This window comes from Podarcis pityusensis (genome assembly GCF_964106645.2).
Source record: "Podarcis pityusensis genome assembly, chromosome: 1".
NCBI lineage: Eukaryota > Metazoa > Chordata > Lepidosauria > Squamata > Lacertidae > Podarcis > Podarcis pityusensis.
Genome location: NC_138028.1, coordinates 66899529 through 66917279, shown reverse-complemented (window position 1 = coordinate 66917279; position 17751 = coordinate 66899529). Strand labels below are relative to the sequence as shown.

The 17751-nt window shown below is 42.3% G+C and overlaps 1 long non-coding RNA gene across 3 annotated transcripts in view; it reads right to left on the bottom strand.

Annotated features, from left to right (window-relative positions):
• The window catches only part of LOC308480749, a 30246-nt gene extending 22103 nt beyond the window's left edge, over positions 1–8143 (bottom strand). Inside the window, exon 1 of one of the 3 annotated variants that reach the window (XR_013988266.1) lies at positions 7822–8143. This is a non-coding gene — a long non-coding RNA (uncharacterized lncRNA). Of the gene's footprint in view, positions 1–2782; positions 2940–5680; positions 6128–7821 lie in introns of those variants that run through there. The other 2 variants (XR_013988267.1, XR_013988268.1) reach the window with 2 other exon arrangements.
• Positions 8144–17751: the final 9608 nt, after the last annotated feature.

Here is a 17751-nt window from a genome sequence, read left to right as displayed (position 1 = left end):
GTAGAAAGAACTTTTAAGCACTCTGCCTTGCTTGGGGGTAAGGCCCTCTTGGTGTGCTGGCTCCAGAAGACTAGGGATGCTTGTGCAAGATCTTGTGGGAACTCAGGCAGCCCAGTGAGATCACGGAAGAACATTCCAGAAACAGTGTGCCAAGAGGGCTTTGCTTCCCAAGCAAGGCAGAGAACTCTAAAGCTCTTTTTGTGCCCTGAAAGCCCAGTGCAAAAAGAGCTTTTAAGCTCTCTGCTTTGCTCACACATAACTTGCAGAACTTCAGCCAGCCAACCCTCAATGGAATATGGTTGAAATTGCGTGAGTTAAATGGGCGTAAGATGCAAATGATCTGTATTAAAAAGGCAAACACCATGTTGTATTATATTTCTGAAGAATAATTTTATAAGCATATTGGTGCACATGCCCACTTGACCACTTCAAGCTGCAGAACTGCCACTGTTACAGCTGCCACATCATACTCATTCTGCATTTATAAGAAATAGATATTTTAGTGTGGCAGCACCTACACCTTTGAACTCCCTGCCTGTTGATCTCAGGCAGGCTCCTTCACTGTACCCTTTTTGCTGCCTGCTAAAAAAAAACACATTTTTGTTTATTTTTTTTTTTTAAATGATATTTATTAAGATTTTCAAAAATACAGAAAGTAAAGATTAAAGTACATTCAAAGCCTTATTTTCATACATCCACTTTCCGGGACTCCCCCCTTCCCCCACCCCTACCATATTCCCCTTTCATATTGTTGGCTCCACAAGCTCTCAGTTCTAATTAAAACTTAATTTGTTTAGACCATTATTCGAATTTAAAATTTATACACTCCTCATCAATACCCTTAATAAAAGACAAAAGTTCTCTCCCCAGGGCCCACCCCATTTTCATTCCACAATTTCCCTTTTTTTAAAGATAAGGACACCCCACACAATAGAAATATAAGAAATAAGAAATAAAAAGTATAGTAGGTGAAAAAGAGCCAGTTCAGAAAAAAAAGTTGACAAGCCTTTGGATTTTAGTTCTCCCCCCCCTGTCCCCGGTTTAATTTCCCCCTGACCACCAAACCATGTTATCTGCCTGGAATTCTTGAAATCCATAAATCACCTATTTCCCCCAACTCCTTGCTGGCTTTTTCTTTTTATAGTTATTTTTTAAAACATTTAACTTCAAATCTTTAATAAAACTCCCCCCATTGTTCTTTCCAAGTTGTAGTCCAATTTCCTCTTGTTCCGCTGCTGAAACGTTCTAATTCAGAAGTTTAGTAACTCTGCAGGGATTATTGTTATTCAGGAACAAAAACTTGCGTTCAGTCCCTTCCTTTCTTCAATAGAAAATTCTATTGTCTCCTTTAGCTGAACACCCTGTAGACAAAATATTATTTCCGTTTTGCAGCTTTCCCAGAAGATAACCAGTCCTGTAAAATTCCAATGGTATTTTTCCACTTACGACCATCTTTGTAATGTCCCAAAACTCCTCTAGGGGGATTGTTGTAACTTTGTTTTCTCTAGTCCAAAAGTCCGATTGTTATCCATGTTTTCGCCATTTTGTATCCAAGTTTTAACGGGTTATAGCAAATTGTAAGAAATTTAACCAGCAAAGTTCTCATAATAAAATCCTCTCTGCTTTCCGACTTTGACAGCTACTTTGACAGCTGTCAAAATCTCCGACTCTTTTCACCAGGCTCTCTCTTCAATCACCCCGGTTCCCGGGGGGGGGGGTCACGTTTCCCTTCTCCCTCAATTCTTCCTCCAGCACAGTTCTTGAGTTCCCCATCGTGGAATTCTTAGTTTTTATCAGCAATACAAATCTTTTTGGACCTTGGTTTCCCCGTCCTTGTTTTGGAAGGTTTACAGTAGGGAGGGGGACTGACTTCCTTTTTGGATTCCCCCCCCCCCGCTCGTGTCCAATCCGAAAAAAAAAATTTTTTTTTTCTCCTTTTGAACCCGGTTTCCAAATTACTCACGGGTTGTTGTTAAGAAGTCCGAATTTTCAATAGAAGAAGTCAGCGCTCTCCGCCGGATGGCATGCGGCTGCGCTCGGCAGGGATAGCAGAGGACTCAAAGCACCACGCTTCTCCCCGGCACCCGATCCGTAGCCTTTAAAAAGGCTCCTTCACGAGTCGGGAGGGCGCTAGCGGTGCCAGCCGAGTCTCCATGTCCACGGCCTCCGTGGCCGTGGTTTTTAAGGGTCCCCGCATCGCCGGTGCGGTAGGACCCAGCCCCTGCCGAGCAGGCTCCCTCCGGAGCTCGGAGGGAGTCCGCCATTCGGCGATGGCGCCAACCCGGAAGTAAACACATTTTTGTTTAGACAAGCCTATCCAAATATGTAAAACTTCCCACAGCCCTTAAATTTATTGAAAGGTTGTAAAGGTCCTGAAAATTTGTATCAACATGCTACAAAATTTCAAAAGCTGCTTATATTGTTTGCTTGAATAAATTAAAATATCTGAGGGAAGAGTGCAGTGTTTTGTGAATAAAGACTGTGCTAACAGACTATGCTGTGAGTGTCAGTTCCACACCACTTGAGCTGTGGGGCTACTTGAGCTGTGAATTAGAACCTGAATATGGATGCTTCTCTGAATGAAAAAAGAGACTGAAAATTCTTAAAATGACTTATTTATGGATGCATATTCCCATACTTGAAGACATGTTACTATGGAAACTCTGTTTTAGAAGCTTAGAGATTATTGTTTTGATTTAAACTGGAGTGCAATATCCAGCTTCTTTAATATAGCTGCCTCTCCCAGTCCCTTAGTGTATTCTGTGGTAAATTGTAGAATTACAATGATCACTCTGAGTGTCTTAATTTCTGTAGAATCTCCTTCTATGATTCAGCATATTGATCTGGAAAAGGTACACAGCAGGATCCACAGAAAGCAGGTATCTGTTAAATTTAAGGGTCCTTCCTTCCCAGACAGGGGGAGGGACCCTACTTCTCTTTAAACACCTGAGCATCTGAGGCCTTCCCAACAGAAACTCTTCAGGTTAAGTATGACATCATGTTTACCTCACAGTGGATAAGAATACTACACTGTGACAGATTACAATGTAGGCATAGTATCCAATGGTGTCTTTCAGCTAATGGCAGTGATAGGATAGAAATAAGTTCAGTTTGCATTTTAATTCCACTTAATTCACACTTAAAAAAAAGTTTTTAAAACTTTTATTTATTATTGTCAGAACAGAATATTTCTATATGGGGAGCTTATTGGGTTGTTGTTTTTATTTTGATTATATATTTTGTGGTTTTATATTCTGATTTTGTTCTGTGAACTGCCCTGAGACCTCCGGGTATAGGGCAGTATATAAATTAAATAACACATAAACAAACAAACAAACAAAAACCATTGATAATTACAAGAGTAAGCATCACCCCTGAGGTGACATTATAACAAGTGTGTAAACAAATACATTTGATCATTCCCACCTATATTAGATTATGAACACATCAAGAGCATGATTTCACTAATATTTCCCAAGATAAAGAAAGCATATGTCTATCTTGTTAGCATAATACCTCCTCATACAGATTTGTATATTGTAAATGCTTATTTGGCTCTAAACAATATCTTTATATTTAAAAATTTCTGGCATTTTGTTTATCTTCTCTCTTTCTTCCTACAATTCGCAGAGTTCCTTGTGAAGAGGGATTGACTGTTGAACCATTCTGGGAATTGTAGATCTGGGAGAGGTATAGGGGTCAACTCTCAGCATCCTTAATAAACGGCAGCTCTCCGAATTCTTTGGCAGAAGCCATGACTTTTCAAACTGGTGTTATAGTGTTTTAAATGTATGGTGTAAATGTGGCCTTAGTGATTAGCCATTGACGCTACAGGTTTCCCTCTCAAAATCCCTGGCTGAGAGCCAGTGTGGTGTAGTGGTTAAGAGCGGTGGACTCGTAATCTGGGGAACCGGGTTCGCGTCTCCGCTCCTCCACATGCAGCTGCTGGGCGACCTTGGGCCAGTCACACTTCTCTGAAGTCTCTCAGCCCCACTCACCTCACAGAGTGTTTGTTTTGGGTGAGGAAGGGAAAAGAGAAGGTTAGCCGCTTTGAGACTCCTTCGGGTAGTGATAAAGCGGGATATCAAATCTAAACTCTTCTTCTTCTTCTATAACATCTTAAATTGGGAGTATGCCTCGTTGAAATCCATGAGATCTACTTCTGAAAAGCCACATGTAGGATTGTAAATTTCTGTTCTGTGGGTGCCGGTGTTACAGCGCTCTGCAAATGAGGTTTCTACATTTGCAACTGCATCCCTTGTGCAAGTGCCATGAAGCATCCAGATGCTTATTATTCTTAGTAGTACCGTGAGAAAAATGGTTTGGTGCCTCAATTTTCTCGTGAAGATGGCGATGGAGAACATAGCTGAGAATTAGATTCAATTTCCCTGGCTTCTGAGCTTGGTCTGCCCCTCACAATACTTGTTCCACACAGCCTTTGAATGCAGATTGTGATAGACTTCCAGCTTTGTCATTTGGAATTGATAGCACCACTCTTGAAAACATGTTCTAAAAAGTAATAACACTCCAGTACTGCTACCCGAACAATGGAGACAATAAATGGATTACATAACGTTTCTGAAATAACATCTTTCCCCCATTGTAAAATGACATGAAAGGCTTGAAACTGAATCTCCTTAGAGACAGTTTGCGACATCCGTCAAAAGTTTGCCCTCTTTCATCATCTCTCTCTAAACTTGCTATGCAAGAAGACATCTGTCAGTGTGGTGTGCTGGTGGCAAGCCAGGCCATTTCCCTGTGTCTTCACGTGAGAAATCGTAGCTAGGTGGTTGAACACATGCATTCACATCAAAAGTTTCCCTATGTATCAGTCCTGGTCATTTCCTGTTGGCAATGGCTTGGAACGCTCCCTGGATGAGAGCTGAAAAGTTACTGCCAGCCAATGTAGAAAATGTTGGCCTAGATATATGAAAACAACCAAAAGCAATACAAAAAACCCAAACCAAACAAACATCAGATAAATTGAGAAACAATACGAAATAGGCACCTGTGGCAGAGACATGATAAAACAAAGAACACAAACACAGCAACTACATTAAAAACAAGACTGAAACCCTAACAAAGTGGACACTCAAAGTAAATACTCATTTATTCAGTTGAGAAAGCTTATCAGAACAGAAATGGCTTCTGTTGTTTCCAGACAGTGCAGAAAGTGGGTGCCTCTTGTTCCACAGAACAGGGGAAGCCACAGTAAAAGCCCTGCTCCACGTTCCTGTAGAACAGGCTTCTGATATCTTCGAAACTTGCAGGAGAAGCTCTCCCACAGACAGCCGGGACTTATTGGGTATATAAGGGACAAGGCGGTCACTCAAGTAACCTGGTCCAGAGCTGCATAGGGCATTATCGGCTACTATAGGCTAGTACCAACACCTTGAATTTTGTCCAGTAGCAGACTAGCAGTCGGTGCAAATCCAATGAATAAAGTTTTATATGTTGGGGACAAATAAAGTTTGTCCCCACAAGCAACCTAGCTGCTATGTTCTGCAGCAGCTGCAGCCTCAGGTATAGTCCCACATAGTGTGCATTGCAGTAACTAAAGATAAACAATTAACAAAATTCATGAATTCACTTCACATGCAGTATTCCAAATAAATATTAACAACATATCAGCAAATAACAATAAAACAAAACCAGCACCACCCATTATAATAAAAGATACATTTGAACTGACTCTGTACATGATCCCGCCCCTTCCCCAAAAACATCTTCATCAAATGGAGCAAAGGAATTTAATAAAGCCACTCTTAGCTCTTCAGAATATGAAAAGCAAGCCAAAGGCTAAACGGTAATTTTCTCATCGTCTAGCTCAAAAACACACACAAACATCAATCTCTTTCCATGCTTGAGGCTTCTCTTTCTCTGCGACCATCACTGCTGTACCTCTTTATATTAAACCATATTACTTTATTCTTCCCTTCCCATTCTTTTTTTGTATCATGTCTATTAGATATGAGCTTGTGTGCTGCCTTATCTTTTAATGTCTGCTCATTGCTTAGAAAATTGTAGGTGCTTGGTAGATGATAGAAAAATATTTAAATAAAGAATACCTTAACCTAACCCTTTTGATATAGCATTTAAAGTGGTATCATACCACTTTAAACAGTTGTGGCTTCCCTCAAAGAATCCTGGGAACTATAGTTTGTTAAAGGCACTGAAAGTTGTTAGGAACACCTCCCCCCCCCCAACAATTTCCAGAGTTCCCTGGGAACAGGCTTGGGCTTTTAAACCACTCTGAAAATTGCAGTTCTGTGTGGAGAATAGGGGCCTCCTAATGAGTCTCAGAACCCTTATTAAACTATAGTTCCCAGGATTCTTTGGGGGAAGCCATTGCTGTTTAAAGTGGTATGATACTGCTTTAAATGTACTGCCTTCAAAGGGAGTGCCCCAAAGCAGCAGAACCGGCCCCCAAATGCAGACAAATGAAGGGAAGAAAATGTTTCATATTGACAGAATGCTTCATAATAATCAAAACCTGATCTGTTACTTCTGGGCTGGGAGCCTTGATCATTCGGTTACAGAAGTATTTACTTTCCGCTTTCAAGCCCTGCTATGTATAAGGAAAGAAAAGCACAGAACAGAGCAAAGTATTTCCAAAATATAAAAGTCCTTCGAGTCTAGACTTTCAAGGCCTCCCATGGTGTCAAGAGCTTCTGAAGACATGTCTCTGGGATTCCATTGTATAATTCACAAAAGGCTCAGCAATTCGCTTTCTGTACATTATCTGTCAGATTTCTACTATACTCCTCTTATGGATTTTTTTGTGGGGGTTTTGAGTGGGGGAAGGAAATCAAGGATACTGATATGAGAAGCCTTTGTAAGAGAAGCAGAATGTACACTGGCTGAAAAGGATGGGCACCTTGATTGAACTACGACACTCTTTAAATGAATTTCATTTTGAAAAGATGCAACACTCAACACGGCTGTTTCAGGCACAAGAAAAAGTGTTGACTTCAAGCGGCGCCACAGGCAAGAACACACCGCCCCTTGAGTGTGCTGCTATCAAAAGCTTCATGTCGGATTCAACTCCTGCTAAATGGAATAATTAAATGGTCAAGCCTCAGACACTGGCTGCACTGCAAAATGCTCCTGAGGCCTGAAACTGCAACCCAGGGTGTCGGCAAATAAGCGCTTTGGGTGGGCCTCAGCAAAGGCTCCTGTCACTACCTGTGGCAGACTGATATGAGCCAATTTGGGAATGTCATTCTTACACGAGGGTGGGTTGACCTTACTGTCCATCACTATTGATTGAATAATACTTTATTTAGAAGTGCTGCACTCTTGTCGTTTCTGTGTGGCTCTCAAGGAGTTTCTTTTCCTCTCCAGAGCCTGCTAGCTTCTGCTTCTCCCTAAACAGTACAAGCCACGGGTGCCAACTCCTAGGGGCCCAACTCTTTTGCCTCCCAATACTTCTGGGGGGGTCCAGGACCCCCAATGTTCAAAAGAATCAGGGGGCGGAGGAGGCTGAACATGGAGCCGAGGGTAGTATGGCTTCAGTGGCTGGCTCCTCCCCCTCTTCTTTCTGCAGAGGGGAAGGAGTGGGAAAGCAGCTCTTGGCTGGTGGCAGTGGCAGGAGGAGGAAGAGGATGACGATCAGAGGAAAGGAGACGCCAGTGATTGAAGCTTCACTGTTTGGCTCCACCCCTTGGCTTCACCTGATGCCCTGCCATTGTGATGTGATGTTGCATGTGTGACATCACAAACACAATGTCACACCCACCCACCCACCCACACCCATCTCCCTCTCAAGTTGGCGCCTTTGGTACAAGCCCATGCATGTCTTCATTGTTCACTGGAACTTACTTCTAGAGAGGAGGAAGGTCAAAAGGCAGAAATGAGGCAGGCTGCTGAAGAAGCCAGGGAGTCTCCCACTCCTGCAGCAACAAGCTCCCCTTCAGCCTGTTTTCCTAGAACATGCGGAGGAATGAAGAGAGCAGAGCAGAGATTGGTTGTGTGCAACTGCAGTCTACAATGGCTTGGGTCAAACACTGGAGAGGAGATAGGCAGCTGTAGGAAGGTGAGGACCTTCAGCCCTCGCAACTGCCTCATTGGGGCAAGATCTACTGGGAAGAGTTGCTGGGATTACTGTGCCTGCACTGTTTTGGTTGCTTTGAATAAAGAGTTGACTGACATTGTGTGTTTTTATTGCTTGACTTCGGCTCCTGACAGTTAGTGCTGCAGCAGTTGGATTACGTATGTTGTGTGACCATTCTTGGTGATGGGACAGTTATAAACCCCAATAATAATTACAGTCGTACCTTGGAAGCCGAACGGAAGCCATTCCAGAAGTCCATTTGACTTCCAAAACATTCAGAAACCAAGCTGCGGCTTCTGATTGGCTGTAGGAAGCTCCTGCAGCCAATCAGAAGCTGCAGCAATTGTGCTGGACATTCGGCTTCCAAAGAACGTTCACAAACCAGAACACTCACTTCCGGGTTTGCAGCGTTCAGGAGCCAAAACATATGCATATCAAGACGTTTGGCTTCCATGGGCACCACCTTGGAAAAGTGCATTTTAAAGTGTTTGCCCTTGATGGGAGTAGGGCTCTGCTTCAGGCAGCAAAATGTCTTGGGCTGGCACTGTTCCATGGGCCTAAGCAGCTCTATGGATTCTGACTCCAAAGCTTCATTTCCCTACCCTCACATATGGGGGGGGGGGGAGATTAATGCTATTATGTAATATCAATAGGATGTTACTTTTAAATGAGTTACCAGAGATGTGGCATGTCATTATACAGAGGTCATAATGTAGCCTACAATTTCTAAATTAGCTATACATTTGATTTCTGAGCTCCAGAAGGAATCTGACAGATGGCTATGCTCATGTCAGGGGAATAAGTTGGTATTAAATAGGTCTAAAATTAGCCTGAAATGCCTTGAGATTCATCTCCAAGTTACAGTTAAGGGCCGAACTGTAATTTTATAACCAGTGGAGATCCTTCGGACAGGTTCATTTTAAACTTCAATTTTGAAAATTGGACCATTGGCCCCAGAAATATTGGAGAGATCCTTGTGTTGCTGAATATTAATGGGACTGATGCCGCGCCACAATCTGGAGGAAATTAAGTGGTGGAGTCAACCAAACATTTCTTTATTCAGAAATACTAGGCTGATAAATGGCTAGTTTGAAGCTTTTGGTGTTTACACGAAAACTTTTTTCCCTAGTTTTTTATTTATACTTGTCAAATTTATACATTTTCATTAGTTTTACAATCAATTTAACATCTCAGAATTTGACTTTCTTCCCCCTCTTTCTGTGGTTCCTTAAATTTTTTTAATATCTTCTGCATATCCAAATTAATTTAACTTGCTCATTTAATTATCTGTAAATATAAACTCTTATAAAATTACTGGTTGTTACAATAATACTGCTAATGTTTTTTATCTGTTTACACCTTATCTGTAAATATTCAACAAACCATTTCCATTCATTTATAAAATGTTTGTTATCTAGATTGCTTATTCTTCTTGTAAGTTTCGCCCTTTCTGCATATTCCATAAGTTTTGGGATCCATTCTACCTTTGATAGGACTTTTGCTTCTTTCCATTGTTTACATGGAAACAATTGACTGATTTAAATTAAATATGTTATGAAAAGGGATTGCGTGGAACACATGACCCCTCTTTTCCATTCTCAAATGCAAACAGGACTTCTTTAAATTTAACACACTCAAGAAACAGTCTTTTCCTACCTGCAGCCTCTGACCCCTCTGCATACTGCCACCTACTGGCCCTTGTGCTTATATTACTAATACCACACGTCCAGTGAGATTTTACAGGCGCCTTGAAAACAATCTCAGAAGAGTTAGTACATGCAAAGGAGAAAAGGGACGTACACAACATACATTAAAACCACAATTACACACACATACACATACACCACATCCTGGGACCTGTAGCTTGCTGAGGGTGCTGGGAATTGTAGCTCTGTGAGGGAGCTAAACTACAATTCCCAGGATTCCCGGTGTGTGCTTTAAATGTGCTTTAAATGCATGGTGTGTGCACAGCCATTGCTCTCCACCCATCTCTTAAGACATGATAAGCTGCACCAGTCAAGACCAAAGCAGTGGAGCAGATATCAAGCTTAGGCATATAAAGTGTGGAGGAGATGGGAGGGGAGCTTATATCTTAACACACAAAGAAATGGGGAGTAAACACCTAGGTACACTTGCTGTCACATTTTTTAAAATAATGTTTTTATTTATTTTCATGGTACAGAAGATAAATATTGAGAAAGCAATTATTACAACAGAATGTGTGGAGAGGATACTTCCAGGTTGTAGAAACTCCCAGATCAAACTTCTGGTACCAATTAAAACACTCCTTAAATTAAACTCCTGCACTTGGACTGTGTTGTCACTTCTGGCGGTATAATTTGGTACCCTCCCTTTCTCTGGTGGCACCATAACCAACAACCGCTCCAAAGGAGCCAGGCAGTTGTTTTGACCACAAGCAGAGAATGCAGTGGAGCTGCGTCTTGCCATTTTGGCCCAAGTCTATCCAGATAGCCTTGTTCCACAAGGAAAGGAACAAGTCTGTAACAGCAAACCTTTGGAGTAAGGACTTTTAGAAAACATATACAGGAAAGCAGAGCAGAGCTAGGTGGCATTGTCCTAGTTTCCAGATGTAAACAAATAACAGCTGAGTTAACAATATGACCATCAGGCAAGTCATTAGCTTCCTGCTGACCAGATCGTTGCACACTTAAAATCCTCTTGAGAGACTCCTTCTCAGATCTTTATGTACTCAGTCTGCATGTTTGTGTCCCCACCTCTCTCTCTCTCTCTCTCTCACACACACACACACATACACACACACACTTTAAGCCAGGGGCCAGCAACCTTTTTCAGCTGTGGGCTGGTCCACTGTCCCTCAGACCATGTGGTGGGCCGAACTATATTTTTTTGGGGGGAGGGGATGAACGAATTCCTATGCTCCACAAATAACCCAGAGATGCATTTTAAATAAAAGCACACATTCTACTCATGTAAAAACACGCTGATTCCCAGACCGTCTGTGGGCCGGATTGAGAAGGCGATTGGGCCGGATCCGGCCTACAGGCCTTAGGTTGCCTACCCCTGCTTTAAGTCCTTGAGTTCTCTGGTGAATAATGACTGATTAGGTACCATCAGCAAATTTGATGAGCATCCCCTCAGTTCCATCGTCCAGTGTTCTGAACTACAATTTCCAGGGTTGGGTTGGGTTGTACTTGCCTTGCTATTGCTTCTGGGCATGGTTCAGCCAGTGTAAAGCACTTTGCAGTGCTATGTTATTTCATGGGAAAGTTAAGTGCATCCTTCATCCCCCCCCCCATCAAAATAAAATATGATGTGCATGTACTTTGTTATCTTTAATTAATTTTCCATATTTCTAGACCACCCTTCTATCATATGGAGTGTTAGATAATTCCTCATTGAGTATTCCACAACACCATTGAGGGGCCAACACCCCCAACAGGGTGATTCAGTCTCAGGTTATTTCTCTCTCTCTCTCTCCACACACACACAAAATGCATTTTTGCCTAGAGAACTGCATTGCAAAATATGGAGAAGTGTGAATTTTGAAGGGAAGCCACGTTTTGGCTCCTATATATCTTCAGGAAGTGCAAGTTAAGTAGGTTTGCATTAAAAACTGAGTAAATCTCTCTGCATTCCCTACCCCTAAGAGAGCCATAGGTACAATCTATAATTTATGAAATTTATGAAATCTCCATGGATTCTGCTTAATAGTTAAAACAGAGACTGGGCTTCTTGTACGATATCTAAAGCTTTAAGTTTTCAGGTTGTTACTGAATTGTAAGGGATATTTCCCAAGGCAGGCAAATACAAAAGCTTCTTTCTCAACCTGACATTGCTTTGATTGATGTTACCCTTAAGAGTACAGTGCAGAAACAGATTTATAAAACATCTGCTTGCTTTCAAACACTTCGTCAGCAGCCACTGAAAAGTTTTGGTATCTGGGGTTAGCAGTAGCTTTAGATTCAGTTAGGCCTCTAGTAAAATAAACATCCGTAATATGTGTTTGCAAAGTCAAATCCATAGCTTTTGAGGGCACATACTAGAGACAGGGAGAGACATTTGCTATGTTAACAGGTTGTTTTTATTTAGGCTCACATTTTAATGCAAACTAACCGAATTAGTGGAAATAATGTACCAAAATAATATACCATTAGGAGAAAAAAACTCGCCTGCAAAAATTCATATACTAGGCAAAATGGTATAGAAATATGTGTATATTAGGAGAGATGCCAATGAAAATGCATACAAACTTTCATGCAGACATTTTTGAAAAAAGAAGACTGCAGATGTAGGCAGAAAATGGTTGGATCAAATTTAAGATTGGATACTGAGAGAAACCAAGATTGACAGAGTCATATATCCTTATAATAATAATATAATAATAATTTATTATTTATACCCCGCCCATCTGGCTGGGTTTCCCCAGCCACTCTGGGCGGCTTCCAAAAGAATATTAAAATACTATGATACATCAAACATTAAAAGCTTCCCTAAACAGGGCTGCCTTCAGATGTCTTCTAAAAGTCTGGTAGTTGTTGTTCTCTTTGACATCTGGTGGGAGGGCGTTCCACAGGGAGGGCGCCACTACCGAGAAGGCCCTCTGCCTGGTTCCCTGTAACTTGGCTTCTCGCAGTGAGGGAACCGCCAGAAGGCCCTCGGTGCTGGACCTCAGTGTCCGGGTAGAACGATGGAGGTGGAGACGCTCCTTCAGGTATACTGGACCGAGGCCGTTTAGGGCTTTAAAGGTCAGCACCAACACTTTGAATTGTGCTCGGAAACGTACTGGGAGCCAACGTATTTAGTCACCTGAATGAAGATTTTGGATGATTGTGCCCCCCAAAAGAGCAGGCTACTGCAAAGTCTGAATTGAACCTTAGCTCAGAAAAAGGAAAAGGCAACTTAAAAAAAAATTATCCTAAAAACAACTTCATATAGAACCAAGGCATTGTTCTGATCAAGCAGTGTCTGAAGAAGAAGACTGCAGTGGGCCTGTTGCACTCCTTGTATATTTCCCATGCACAGTATGTGTTAATTCCATGTACAGCATGTTAAAGATGGCACCACTGGTATCTTTCTCCTTTCTTTTAATCCTTCTTCCCATGTGAAAATAGTTTAGTGAGGCTTGAGTTTCCACCCAGGGTGTTTTGGGCCTCACTCTTACTTGTGGCTATGCACATGGCAAATGGATAATTGCCTGTTGTTCACACCCTCTCAAAGCAAATGCATCTATCATACTAATTTCCTTCCTTGCTTTCCAGCATCTTTCCCTGGCCATTAATTATCCATCACCTCAGTGTTTGCTTCCTGACCCTTCCCTTTTATCGCAAGACATAATCAACATTCATTTTTAATTAGACTTTCAGAAACAGCAGCCCTATTGGTTTTAGGAGCTGTTGTTTCCCTCTCATCCACCCGCTGTCCTTCCTCACTTTCAGACAACACTCTGAGGATACCTTTCAGCAAAGCCCCCTGATCAAAACATGGCTGCCAACTGAACAACAGGCGTAAGAGGTGCATGCCTTCTTAGTGGAAGTAAATATCTGAATTTTATGGTTATGAAATAAATTCTCTGGGCACTAAATGGTTTCCAGAAGTAGGCATCTGGAAAGTGGAAGCATATTGCAAAATTTAAAGATGAAAACACTAAAGATGCAGAACAACAAGAGTTGCAAGTCTTGAGAGTGGGTGGGAGGAAGGGGCAGAGAGAAAAGATTTCATGGCTACAAGTTGCAGCCCAAGAAACAAATGTCAGTCCCAGATAGGGTCAAGCTGACACCGCAGAACCTTGGACAGCTCAAGGCAGACAATTTGCTTCACTGTGGTCTGGAGTTCAATGGAAGCACTTTGTAACTCTTGAGTTTCCACCTTGTTTCTGAATTGTAGAGAGCCTTTGACCAGGAGCCTAGTGCTGTGTCATCTCTTAATTGGCTATCACCTTGTATCAAGCGGGACAGACACTTGGGAAGTTCTGGTTTAGAGGGTGTTGTGCCCGATTCATGAGTCTCCAGATGAAGAGATTCCTAGCCTGCTTATTTTGTGCCTGGTTTCAGCACCTCCATCCAGTTGCCTCCTCCTCCTCGGTTTGTGACTCTTTGTTGCTGCTCAGGGTCATGGTGACGACACTAAGGATGTTTCAAATGGGGAGATTTTCCAGATGGAGTATAGGCTCAGGTCCAGGGGCCAAATGTGGCTCTCCAGGTCTATGAAGCCACACCCTTTCCCATGCCATATCCTTCACCACTCTTGCTCCACCCTCTCCTTGAGTGTTTTTGAATAGCTGATGTCATGAACTGGCAGAACAATAGGGAGGAGGAAGAAGAGGAGGAAGAGGATCCTGGTGAGGGGTGTATCCAGGACTGGGACACACCAGTGCAAGCTGGGGGTGGGGAAGGAGAGGTTGGTATAGGAAGTATTCACAGGGTGATGGAGGTCATCATGAGGGGATTGGGGGTCAACGCACAGGAACCAGAGCAGCAGGACCCATCACCAGAGCCAGAGGGGGCCCTGTCTCCATGAACATGGCAGGTGTAGGGAGCAGTTAGTGGGGTGCTCCAGGAGGCTGAAGCAGGCAAGGGCCCACAGCCCGGTTCACTAGCTGGCCAGGTGGGGTCCACTAGCTCTGGGAGGAGGTGTTTGATTCCTCAGCTGGAGTAGGCCCAGAACAGGTGAGGGTCACATGCCTCATCAAGCCCACATGCTGCAATTAGCATGCATAATATAAAAGGCAAGCAGAGCTGATCAACTACTTAGGTTGGTTGGACCACAGCTTAGCTGTTCCAAGGAGCTCTTCTGGACTGTGCTTCAGGTTTGACTCTGGACTGTATCCTGACTGTTGGACTTCGGACTTGCTGTCACATAGGCCAGGGGTTCAGGATAGCTGGAATGTGTCGTTCGACTGTGATAATGCCTCTTTCTTGCTTAGGTGGAGAGATGTGTGTGTAGCGTGACCTTGCTGATTTCCCTTGATCTCTCAGTAGCTAGCTTGATACAATTGACCATTATTCTGAAGCAGTGGTTTAAGTTGGGAGTGGGTGGTACCCCTTTACAGTGGTTCTGGTCCTATTTGGGTCAGCCCCGTCACTGACACAGAGGAGACAGACCTGGCGGCATCAAGAGGACCAGCAGTGTCAGCTATGGTAATGCTGAACCCAGTTCCCTACACCAAGTCTGCTGCTTGGTATAAGATCCAAGTATCTTATACACAAAATCCGAGATGGCCTCTGTGGTTCCCTCCATACAACTAGGTCAGCTCCACCAGCATGGTCAAGGAGAGTAGGAAAAAAGATGTCACAAGTGAATCCATGTCAAGCAACCATGGTTCACACTTGTTTCCCACAAGGGATTCCATTGTAAAAGGTTCTCAAGTCCAAGGCTATGACAAAATATGTATTTGGCCCAGGCAACTGGGAGAGGGCACAGCCACTTTGGTTTTAAAGGTGCTTCCTCTTGAGTTTTCAAGGAAATTTGACCAGTGACACCATTTCAGCAGGAAAACAAAGTTCCAACTGTGAACAAAGCATTGACTTGTAGTGGGCAAATTAGTACTTGTTCCAGAGAGAATTTTCACTATTTTTGAAAGAGAATTTTGACAGATTGCCAGCATAACAGGTTCTTTTCTTTGTCAGGTTGCAGTTTTCCCTTGTCAAAACTGTCTTTCAGTCTACCAAGAAAGCAAAGAAAATGCGAGACAAAGCCCTAAATATTATCTGCTTTTGTCAGTGATGAAAATGGTGTGGTTTTTGTTTTGTTTTTGTGTTCTGTAGCACTTGAAGAGTACAATCCAGTACTAAGTTTATGTACACTCAAGTCCCATTAAGATCAATAGAACTTTAGGCTGCAATCCTATACACACCTACCTGAAAGTAATCTGCATGGAAGTCAGTGAAAGCTCTGAATAGACATGTATAAAATTGTGCTGTAAGGTTGCTATCCTATACAAACAACCGGGGAGTAGGTGCCATTGTAATCAGTAGCATTGTCTTCTGAAGGTTTTCCTAGGATTGTACTGTAAGTAAACTGAACTCTACACTTAACAGCACATCTGGCTTCTTCCTCAGAGGCAGTGGTCACATCTGAAGGTTCTTCATTGAAGGATTCTTATGCAGCTCTTCAGATGTTTGGCAATGGCTACCATAATATCTTTCAGTCTTTTCTCCAGGTCTCTACATGATTTCTGCTATTAAAACAAGGAGAATTCAACACTTGCTTTTGAAAGGTCTGAAAGAACCTTAAAGGTTGTGTATGGGAGCAAACCTTCTACCCACTTGCTGCTCCAGGGGTGTCCAAAATTTTCTTAAAGAGGGCCAGATTTGATGAAGTGAAGGGCCGTGAGGGCTGACCAAAGTTATTGAACTTTTCTTAGGATTGAAGTTCTTGAGCTTTTTTGGGGATTGAAGTTGCTGAGGTTTTTTTAATGGTTTTTTTATTTAACCCCAGGAAATAAACTGCCACAGGGTCTGGATTAAACCAACCAGCGGGCCAGATTAGGCTCCTGAAATGGACTTTGGACATTATGCAGTGTAGAAATGCATTGGTGTATCCTGCCACCGCAAGCAGATGAAAACAATGGCAGGATTCTAATAACACTTGGAATGTAACAATCAATATGGACAATATGGACAGATACAAATATGGATTATGAAATAATATGCAGTTGAAAATGTTGGCAATAAGAGCCATGGAGGGGATGATGGGAAGTCTGGAGATTCGGAGAAATCTCTAAATGTGGGTATTTACTTGGCATTGTTATAACTCCACACTTGTAAAATCAAATAAAAATCATTTTCAAAAAAAGAGGAAAATGCATTGGTGTATCCTTAAGCAATTTCTAAATGCCTCAAACATCAGTATTTACTCTTTCAGTTTCTAAAATCTAATAGAGTGATCTAATAAAAAAAATAGTTACAATAATTTGCTCATTCACTTCTTGTCTGTTTGCAACGTTTTGCCTTCAGCTGCGTTTTATCAGAAAGATGAATAAACTAAAGAAGTAGGGAGAAGAAACAAACCCTAATACCATGGAGATGGTTTTGAAGAGAGAGGGTAAATTTTCAGAGACTTTTCCTAGCTGTTCAGCATGGATCTTACATTTCTCATTTTGGCTTGTTTATCCATGGCTATGAAGGAATATGTATTCTTGTCTAAGAAAGGTAGGTGTATGATAACATGAAATGATTAGGAAGGTAGAGGGGAAAGTAGATATGCTAAGCCAGTGATATCAGATGTTCAGCCAATATGAATTTGAGAGACTTCACTAACTTGAAAGAGATTATGGCAGTGGAAGAACAGAACCATTATGCAAAGCTCCTGCTCATCTTTCTCCAGATCACTCTTCACAAATAGCACAATATTTTCCTGGTTTGTGTACCTAGCCGTTTAAGTGACACTGGAATTGTTTTTCATCATTTCACTGGAAATCCAGATAATATTTTTTGTAATCCCCATGGAGGTTACTTTGGTTGTAAAAAGAGATGGCTAGAGTGGGTCAAGATGATTGGACAAGTGTAGCCTGGCAGATTCCCTTTTGTTGAGAGGATTGGTCCTGATGGGCCCAAACACCTTTGCATGGTCTTCTGGAAGACAGCATGCCTTTCTTCCCAGAATTTCCATCTCCCTGTGGGGGATGATGTCACCAAGCTGGTGATGAAATTCAGAAAGGGACTGGAAGAGAGACAGAAGCTGTGTCCACACTAGGGTGTCAATGTGTATGTAGGTCA